At 35.2% G+C, this 9,704-nt stretch overlaps 1 protein-coding gene across 1 annotated transcript in view; it reads right to left on the reverse strand.

Annotated features, from left to right (window-relative positions):
* The window catches only part of Oatp30B (Organic anion transporting polypeptide 30B), a 60,970-nt gene extending 52,633 nt beyond the window's left edge, over positions 1-8,337 (reverse strand). The window contains exon 1 of the mRNA XM_073084812.1: positions 8,018-8,337. The gene's annotated coding sequence lies outside the window, so the exon portion shown is untranslated. The remainder of the gene's footprint in view (positions 1-8,017) is intronic.
* Between the last annotated feature and the right edge of the window lie 1,367 nt (positions 8,338-9,704).

A 9,704-nucleotide genomic window follows, 5' to 3' on the forward strand; every position in this document is an offset into this window, starting at 1 on the left:
ACCGCGAGCAAAGCCGCGAGTAAAAGCTAATTATATATAAAGACAAATTAATGTACCTTCACTCAGCTTTACTTCACTAATATAGAAATAAAATAACAGACAACCTACGCCATACCTGCTACATCACGTGTGGTTATCTACGCCTGTGCCTACAAATCGCGTGTTCATACGATTATATCTTGTAGGTTGTCATTGACTGCCGAGTACCGAATGATACTATACAATTCACTACAACGCCTTCAGATAGAGCGACACTTTTGTTTGAGCAATAAAAAAATCTTTTGACGTTGAACAAAGCCAGTTGTGGTAGCCGGTAGCTAGGGTTGCCACCTGAACTATTGTATACTTCGTGTATTGTGTTATTATATTACTCAGTTGTACTATGTATGTTACTGGATAATGTTTTATCTGTCATTCAGGCGTATTAGAGCTCTCCCCCTCGAATCACTTCGTTAAAAATGCTTTGTAAAAAGGGTTGTCAGAAATTGACGCCTTTATCTTATAGTATCTCACGTAGGCGAAACAGTGTTTTTATACAGGTACAGTTTTCTTCAATAAAAATTGTGGCAACCCTACCGGTAGCCCGTCCTTGTCCAAGCTATCTATTGTCGCCGCAAGTTCTGGCCGTCATACTGCTCTTCCTGGAGCGATAGTGTCACTTTTGTTCTTCAGAAATATTATCGTTAAGCAAAAGTAGGTTATTAGAATAGTGTCAACGTCAACAAGTTATTAACTTGTTGCTAAGCCCTACTATGTCGTACCACTCGTACCGCACCATGACCGTACAATAAACGGGACGTGTCATGCAGAAAAATCTTATTTAAATTGGATATGATGAGATTATAAACATTAGGTCAAGTTCCAAGTGTTGCAACATTTTTGATATTTTAGGGTTCCGTATTTCAATACAAATAATATTGCATGACACGTTCCTGCCCAGTGTGAGACAGTGTAAGCAGACTCTTTAAAGGTTAAACTACTAAAGCAATAAAACATACTTTCAGAATTAATTAAATTATTAATTATAATTACAACTCCGATGACTACTTAGCTACATTGACCTATTTACGATGTTGCGATAAGTAATGTAACGTAAACGGTGATAAGTTATCGAATATTATCTATTGTTTTATTGTTTAGTTAAAATTTAACTGAAGTACGCTTCCTTTTTACTCCCTTCGATACTGCTTAATACAAATAATTTTGAAGGAAACATAAATATTTGATAGATATATTTTTAAGGTACACTGTTTTCAAGGATGTGGTTTACGATAAATATTCTACAACCAAAAACACAGCTGATCACAGACCAATATCATTTTCCTGTAGGAAAGACTTATAAAACACATTTCAATTTAATAGTAGGTAACTACTACTCAGGCGTAGCGACATATCTGTAATCGACCTCAGGTAGGATTTCAATTTAATCTTAGATTACAGATATTCATGTGTGGTAGAATTAGGTGGGCTGCATACTTGTTTGCTACATTAGCCAAGCGCTAAACAAACTTGCACACGAAAGGGTTCCGTAACATCAAATTTTCCTTAATTTTTAACACGCTTTTATTCACTTGGGTTGTATCTACATATGTATGTAATGTATGCATGTAACGGAATCTTTGAGCCCAATTTCACCAATTTCCACAACACTGATTAATTTTAAGCTTTGCAAACGTATCAAGGATCGATGACAATGCAATATTTTCTTAACAGTTTCCCATTATCTTTATTAGATTAATTAATTCCCCAATTTATGAGTTTGTCACAGATTAAAAAATGAATAATAAATAATAGTTTAAAAACCTAAAAAAACACGCTTTTATTGTTAATCGAACTAAAAGCTAGTAAATAATTGTTAATTCAATTCAGACTCTACAGAGGTAGAGAGCCAAGTGACAGACGGACAAACAGCGGAGCCTTAGGAATACAATTTCATTTTTAACCCTTGGCTACCGAACGCTAAAAAGGCATGACCAATATTGTAATCTGAAATGAAGTGGTAGCTAAGTGTACAATAAAGCTGAACAGTATTTTAACAAACGTCCATTGAATGTAATTGAGAACATCGTCAAACGCAGTTAGTGTCATGATTACTTTAACGTAAGTAGCCATTTCCTTATAAATTGTGCCGAGAGGAAAACGCTACTTCGGAAGGGCAGTTACACTGGTTAACTGCAAAACAGCATTTAAGGTATTGGGTAAACGAACCTAAGTCGTATGAATAAGGGAGTATTTACGTTTCGCGTACCTTTCGCGTTTTTTAAAATATAGTTGGTACATTATCTTACCGCAGGGCTTACATTTTCATATAAGGTGGTATTATGTAGACTTCAGACACTTCTGAAATAATGATGGAGCAATCGGTATGTATCCTAAGATAAAACAAGTGTATGGTTGTAACATGTAATCACAAAATAATAATAATGGAAAACTTAATTGTGATATAATAACTGCCTCTTAGTTATAATCCAGCAAATTCTGTATGAACCGTGGATGCAATGATTCGATATTAATTATCTTTAACCATAACACGGAACAAATATAAAATTTCATTATCTATGTCCTTGCCGGGGATCAAACCCGGAATCGTTCAGTCCTATTTACCGCTGCACCATGCTGATCGCGAAAAACAAATTTAAGATGACCTGCATATCTAAGTTCATTATTAGCTAACACATAGTTTACAACTGTACTATTGTTTTAGGCTCGATATTTACTACTGTACTATGTACTATTGTTCCTGTCTACAATAGTAAATAACAAATGCCAAACAAAAATATTTTTTGCCAAGCTGAACAAGGTTGCCCTCATTTCGTGCTAGTAACATGTGGCTGGTACCATTCCGTGACAAGAGTTCAATTTATACCGATCAAGCGTTACAATAAGATCCTTGAGGCGATCAATTCGTATTTACACGACCTTCTAGGTATTCTGTAATGCTTCTAGTCTTGACATATTTACAAATCTTGTACTAAAACAGATGTGACTAAACTATAAAGATGATGGGATGAACAGGATGAAGACTTATATTTAAGATGATAACACTTGCTATAAATGCTGAATAAAAGTATGTAAAAACAAATAATATCCTTATAAACATAATTAAAATTTGATTTTATTGTATCCCTCATATATTCACAATCCCGTAAATACTGACATATACGTAAATTAGCGAAACAGCTTGCCGCCAGAGGTTCTCAAACTTATTTCGATTATCGCCACTTTTTTGAAAAAGGGAATTTTAGTCAACCCTAATAAACAGGGTGGCAATAAAAGCGATATATTGGAAATATATTTTAACAGACTATAGGGAGATAATCGATATAGTGTAATAAATTGTTTATATTTTAGTTTTAAATCTTCAAAAACAATTCTGATATCGCTTCCTAAATGACTTTAAGACCTTCCATTTTTCTCTGGGTCCATAACATCCGCTCTGTGGATCTGTAGGGTCTACAAAGGGGCGTTATTACCTACTTTGAGCGAGACTGGCTTACAGCTTAGAACGGTAAGTCCGCTATGCCGTCGTCGCACGGTCGAGTTGTCGCGAGGCGCGGTTCTCGCAACGCTTGCGCAACCGCGGTTGCGTCAAGATTCCGCCCCGGCCGCGTTAGCTCAGTTCAACTCTCTCGAGGCGTAGATTTAAATCATAGATGCGCCCTCGGGCCCATTTGTGCCATGGTTTTTGAATGACATGTTCAGAAGAGACAGAAGTGATTATGCCATTGAACGTAACGAAATAGAAACATCACTGTTATATGTCTTTTACTCCTATCACAATAGAGGCACTATTTTATTTGTTACATTCACCATTAACATAATAACTCACCTAAGATATCTCACTGTAGCTTACGAAACTGTCGTTATAGAAAGTGCGTATGAGTTAAGATTATAACATCTATAACACTATTTGTCAGTCAGCCGCCACAGTTTTAACATACGAATAATCAAATAATTCAATGTAAGTGTTATGATTAATGTGACAACGTAGGGAGACCAGTAGACGAAGGCCGTAGGATTGACAATAAACAATGATGATACAGCGCTACATCACTAAGTAAATAAGTGAATTAAAACGAATCAGCTCCGATCATCTGGGTCAAGAGTACTGGGTGCGTGCAATCACACAAAGATAAACAAAGATGAGCCGCAATATTATGTAGAACAATGCTTTGGCACTTGCGAATACGTGACATTTAGGTAATCAACTTTTAATTGTTACGTTGTCCAAATAACGTTTATGTTAAAAATCCTAAGGTTGTTCAAACAAGTATTTAATTAAAACGTGAGTAATCAAAACATGCCGAATATAACCAGCCAAACACGGGGAATACCAAAAGGAAAAAATTGGAGGATAATTTTTGTACGTCTTAGAAATTAGCAAAGGTCGGGATATAAATCATCAATTGAATAAAAGGTAATATAAAAAATAATGTAATAACAAAGCTGGATATTAATATCTATTAAAATTAAAATGGGGCATAATATAGTAAGGCAATAAATGATTTCAAATTGTGTCACGCGGGGTAATTTGTAAATGTAATGGCGTTGTGTAAACGGAACCTTAACTCGGGTTTCCACTCTCCCCCACAGCACCGTAGAAATATGTCCATATTTGTACTGTGCCCACGGTGACGGTGGTAATATTGCGACGAATATAAAGTTATAAATACTTATATTTTATTAAAACCATAAAACATAGCAACATACTAAACCCATGTACCACTATACGGGCCTTCCAGATAGTAAGAAGAAACACTCCTTTATTATCCGTTTTTAGAGTATATTTGAAATTATTTCTTAATAATTAAACATCAAGTTACTAGTTGCCGTGAACTGGCCAAGTCGTAACGACAAAGCGTCACCTTCGGACAACTATTAATCTTATGATTAAACAGCCAAGGTTTCGCACTGCAGTAAATGCTCACTGCTTTGACGACTCAATCAGCACTAAAGGTAATTACATATACTTTTATCATGTATGAATTATACCGAGTAATAATAGTTCTGTTGGCATGACACGGATCCGTGTTCCTGCGCCAGCAACTGCGTGACGCTTCCGGCAGCGTGCACTGACCCACTGTTCTCCTCCACTTTGCGTCAATGTAAATGTTAAATTACGGATAATTGAATTAAACCAAACCTATTCAGTCATTGAGATACTAATTATAATGAAGCTGGAATGGTGGAGTACTACACTCGTACAATACGTCGTGGTACAATTTTGTGTAACCACCGCGCTTTTTTCTGCCTTATAGCAGGACTGCTTGCTATAACTGTACTGGTTTGAGAAGATACATGTCATTTCAATAAAATAATATTTTCATTATATGAATAGAAACAATACATGACATTATATAATTTATTCAATTGTGGTAATTATGATATTTGTGTTTGATATTTTATTATTTCACAAATATATTTTAATTTGATTTGATTTACATTACATTACATTTTTAATAATTTAGAAGTAGAAAAGGAGCATGTGCTTCATCTGATGGCAACTGCCTTCACAGACATCCATAATCAACCCCAAATAAGATTAGATGTTTTGCTATGCAGATGTATTGCAATGCGGATATATTACTAAGACTAGGTTGGAACTCTTTGGATAAGTATGTTTGCCTTACAAACAACCCTCGAAAGTGGATAATAACACAATATCAGCACTTAAAACTGCTCTTATCATGCAGAAATAGATGTGGCAGTAGTGCCTTCAGCATTGAACCACAAAGATACCACCACATTTAATGAAGTTATGGAAGGTTTGTTATTATTTGGATATAGATGATCTACTTATATCTAGTTATCAAACTATTGCAATATAGTAAGTTATGAGTTACACAGAACACAGAACATATTGAGACTTCCAAAATCGAAAATATTTATTGTTAGGCAAGTATTTCCCATGGAGCACAAGGTCAACTGGGTTGTTATTGTTCACCAAACATTATGAGTTCAAACAGTTGTAAGTACTCAATCATGTAGACACAAAAAAAACATCTCTAACATGTCTACTTGTCAGGAAACAGTTGTTTACTATTTCAGACTGCTATATATGGTACCTAACAATGATTTTCCTCAATTATACGGCAAATCATAATCAATTCGCAAAACTAGTATGATTTTGATAAATTACCAATGCATATCCTGATATTAACTTTACTCCTCACAAGCATGGTAGACTGTTAGTTATTCCATTGGGCTTGGGGTTCGATTTATCTTCTGGGTGCTCATAATTTCACATGTTTTTGACTGCGGCTTCGCTCACGTTCAGAACCTCTGACAATGTATGTACAAAATTTCATGACAATCTGTTATGTTGCTAAGGTGTGAAAGTGTAGCAGACAAACACATTTATAATGTTAATTAGGACTGGCTCTAGCTGTCTCTTCATAAGGACTTTATAGTTGGCATCTAATAGACTCAATTTATGAAACTGCATGCAAACTCCACTGCTCTCAGAAAAACATACCAGCAAATAACTATGGTGTCCATAACGAAATAACCTTTTATAGGGGCATGTTTTATTTTTTTTAATCTGTATTATTGTTTAAAAGGGCAGACTATTAGTACATTACAATACGAGGACGAAAAATTTTTTTCTGGCAAGTGTGAGTTTGCAGGCCGAGCCGCAGGCGAGGACTGCAATCACACGAGTCAGAAAAACATTTTTCGTCCGCGTGTTGTATAAAATTTTATATTACAGGGTCGGAAATGGGGGTTTTGCGCACGTGAAGCGTGCGTAAAACGTCAATTTACGCACGCCGTGATATAATAGTACATTACAATACGAGGACGAAAAATTTTTTTCTGACAAGTGTGAGTTTGCAGGCCGAGCCGCAGGCGAGGACTGCAATCACACGAGTCAGAAAAACATTTTTCGTCCGCGTGTTGTATAAAATTTTATATTACGGGGTCGGAAATGGGGGTTTTGCGCACGCGAAGCGTGCGTAAAACGTCCATTTACGCATAAAGTGTCCATAAAGTTATTTTATATCACGGCGTGCGTAAATGGACGTTTTACGCACGCTTCGCGTGCGCAAAACCCCCATTTCCGACCCCGTAATATAAAATTTTATACAACACGCGGACGAAAAATGTTTTTCTGACTCGTGTGATTGCAGTCCTCGCCTGCGGCTCGGCCTGCAAACTCACACTTGTCAGAAAAAAATTTTTCGTCCTCGTATTGTAATGTACTATTTGTTGAAGGTACATCCAATTTTACATGTAGTTAGATTTAGTACTTTGTATTATTATTTTTTCTGAATGAAGGTACATTCAAATGTAATATTTCTTGATAAAGATGCAATCATTATACACTTAAATTACCATTAATTTTGTTATCATGCTTCACAGTAGCAATAATATTTAATGTTGAGGAAGCATAGTCAACTAATATTAATTTTACTCTTAATATCAACAATAGGCTATAATCCATACAAAATATGGGTACAGAAAACATTAAGATGATATACAAAGTCGTTAAATGTAGATCACACAATGTTCAAATTCTACACCATCGAAATGAGTAGTTTACGTGTCTACTTTAATGGAAGTTTATCCAATAAACCTTAAAGGTTTTTATCAGATCCGTCACATCGATCACAATATGTTTCATAACAGCTTAACGTGCCATGCAAGGTCGCAGAAACGGACATAAAGCGTTTTTAGAAAGTAAAAATAAAGTGATATGATCTAAATACGGCGTCGTAACCGTTCTATGTTCGGTAAAATGCCCTAACTCCGTTGTTTCTCGTCGGCAATTTAACGTGATCGCTCAGCCAATGTACCTCAATCGATATTCTCCTTATGTTCATCCAGTTTTTACAGCTTACTCATAAACCAGTTTAAGTTTTGAGGAAAAGCAGAGGCGAGCTTTAGTTTTTATGTCAAAATGACAACTGCACTGCATCGTCAATGCATCGTATGAACCTATGGCCTGCTTTCAAAATAAATAAATAGAACAATAATGATTCTACGATGTTCCATACGGTATAAATGGTATTGTACTTACGTCTTAAGTAATATTGTTGTATCCTTTGGTGAAAATGTGAACAAAAACAATCAATGCACGAGATCAATCCTTTGTGAAAGAAATCAGCTGAACACAATATTTTTAATCACAGATAAATATGACTTTTGAATGCAGTTGTTTTACACTCAACAGATATCTCGATGAATAAATCAATGAAATTGTATGAACTATTTGTATTTCAAACAAATCGACACATCACAACACTTCAAACAATCTCCGTTCTCACTGAATAACTAGGTGGCAAGCAAAATCTAAGCTACCTCTTCTGTAGTCTTTGGGTTAACGACTGGAGTGAAGTTGTCAACGAAAGCAAAGCAAAACATCACAAAACAGCTGTTTTGTCGACTGTAGCGACATCTAGTATAATGTTTGTTTTAAAATACAGTCAGTACAGTTGAGTTGTAGCTTACTACGGAGTTTATACATTTCTCGCTAGATGGCACTACAAAGCGTAAGGTGTAGTCCAGTAGAAAAAAGTATATCGTCTTTCTTGTAGATGGCGGTGATAGCTCAAATATAAGATGAGATTTTCTTAAGATATTTTTTACCCGACTGCCAAGGAAGGGTTATTAAATTATATTTCAATTATTGTGTGTTTCTTAATTATTCGCAATAAAATAAAAAGAAATTTTTTTTCATTCACATTTGAATTTTGTAAACTTGAGATTCATTTAAGCTTTACATTGTTTATTATGATCGCTTAATTATTATTTTATTGTAGCGACGATGAGGACCAGACAAAACAGTTATTTTAATATTCCTTAAAATATGTCTGTAATAAATAGTATCTCAAGAGTGCCTCCGAAATAAATAGGAAACCCAATTTTTTTCACAGCTTTTTAATTAATAATTAAGGTGATATTTAGGTGTTATATACCTACTTATGATGTATAATTTATCTTTATCTACCCTAACTACTTTCAAGAGTAGCTTCTTCACAATTAGAGGTGAATAACCTCGTCAGCTGATCAGTTTACATATGACTAGCAGTGTGGACTGTAACCTAAACTCTTCTCATTTTGCAGGAGTTCCGTAATCAGACATTGAGACAGTAGGGGTAGACGATACATAAGTAATTCACTGGGTAGCAACCAGACTACTTAGGGATACCGCGTATGTAGCGTCCCAGTGGGCACGACACAAAGCGTGCGTCCACGTAATAACTGTAATAGTGAGTAATGGCCGTTATCTAACACATTTTAGCAAAACATTGAAAGTCAGTGCAGCGTGCCGCCGTTGACGTAAAGGCACTGTAATAAACTCTGACTTGATTAAAAAAACGAGTGATGATTCCAATTTATAAAAATTAACGAATACGAACATTTCCTATAATCACCTGAGCTTATTGTAATTGATCTCTTTGGCCCTGATAATCTATGAATTAAAATTCAATTAAATTCGAAGTTAACTTTTTCCATACCTATGTATGATAATACCTATCTGCGTTTTATTCCCTATCCCTGAATATGTAATTTGTGTTGTGTTCATTCCTGTTTACTGATATTTGTGATAAGAAAAATAAGAAAGGTTCAAAAGTTCTTCATGTTAACATAAAACGTCCTCTTTGTAAGGCATTTTGGATGTATAAGATTACAATTCTCTCGTTCTACCTGAAAAAAAAAACATGTCACGGAAGAAATAATTAGCACAAAACGTGTTTTTGAAA

This window comes from Epargyreus clarus, unplaced genomic scaffold (genome assembly GCF_041222505.1).
Source record: "Epargyreus clarus isolate Ecla_fem2 unplaced genomic scaffold, WU_Ecla_fem_2.2 ptg000003l, whole genome shotgun sequence".
Lineage (NCBI taxonomy): Eukaryota > Metazoa > Arthropoda > Insecta > Lepidoptera > Hesperiidae > Epargyreus > Epargyreus clarus.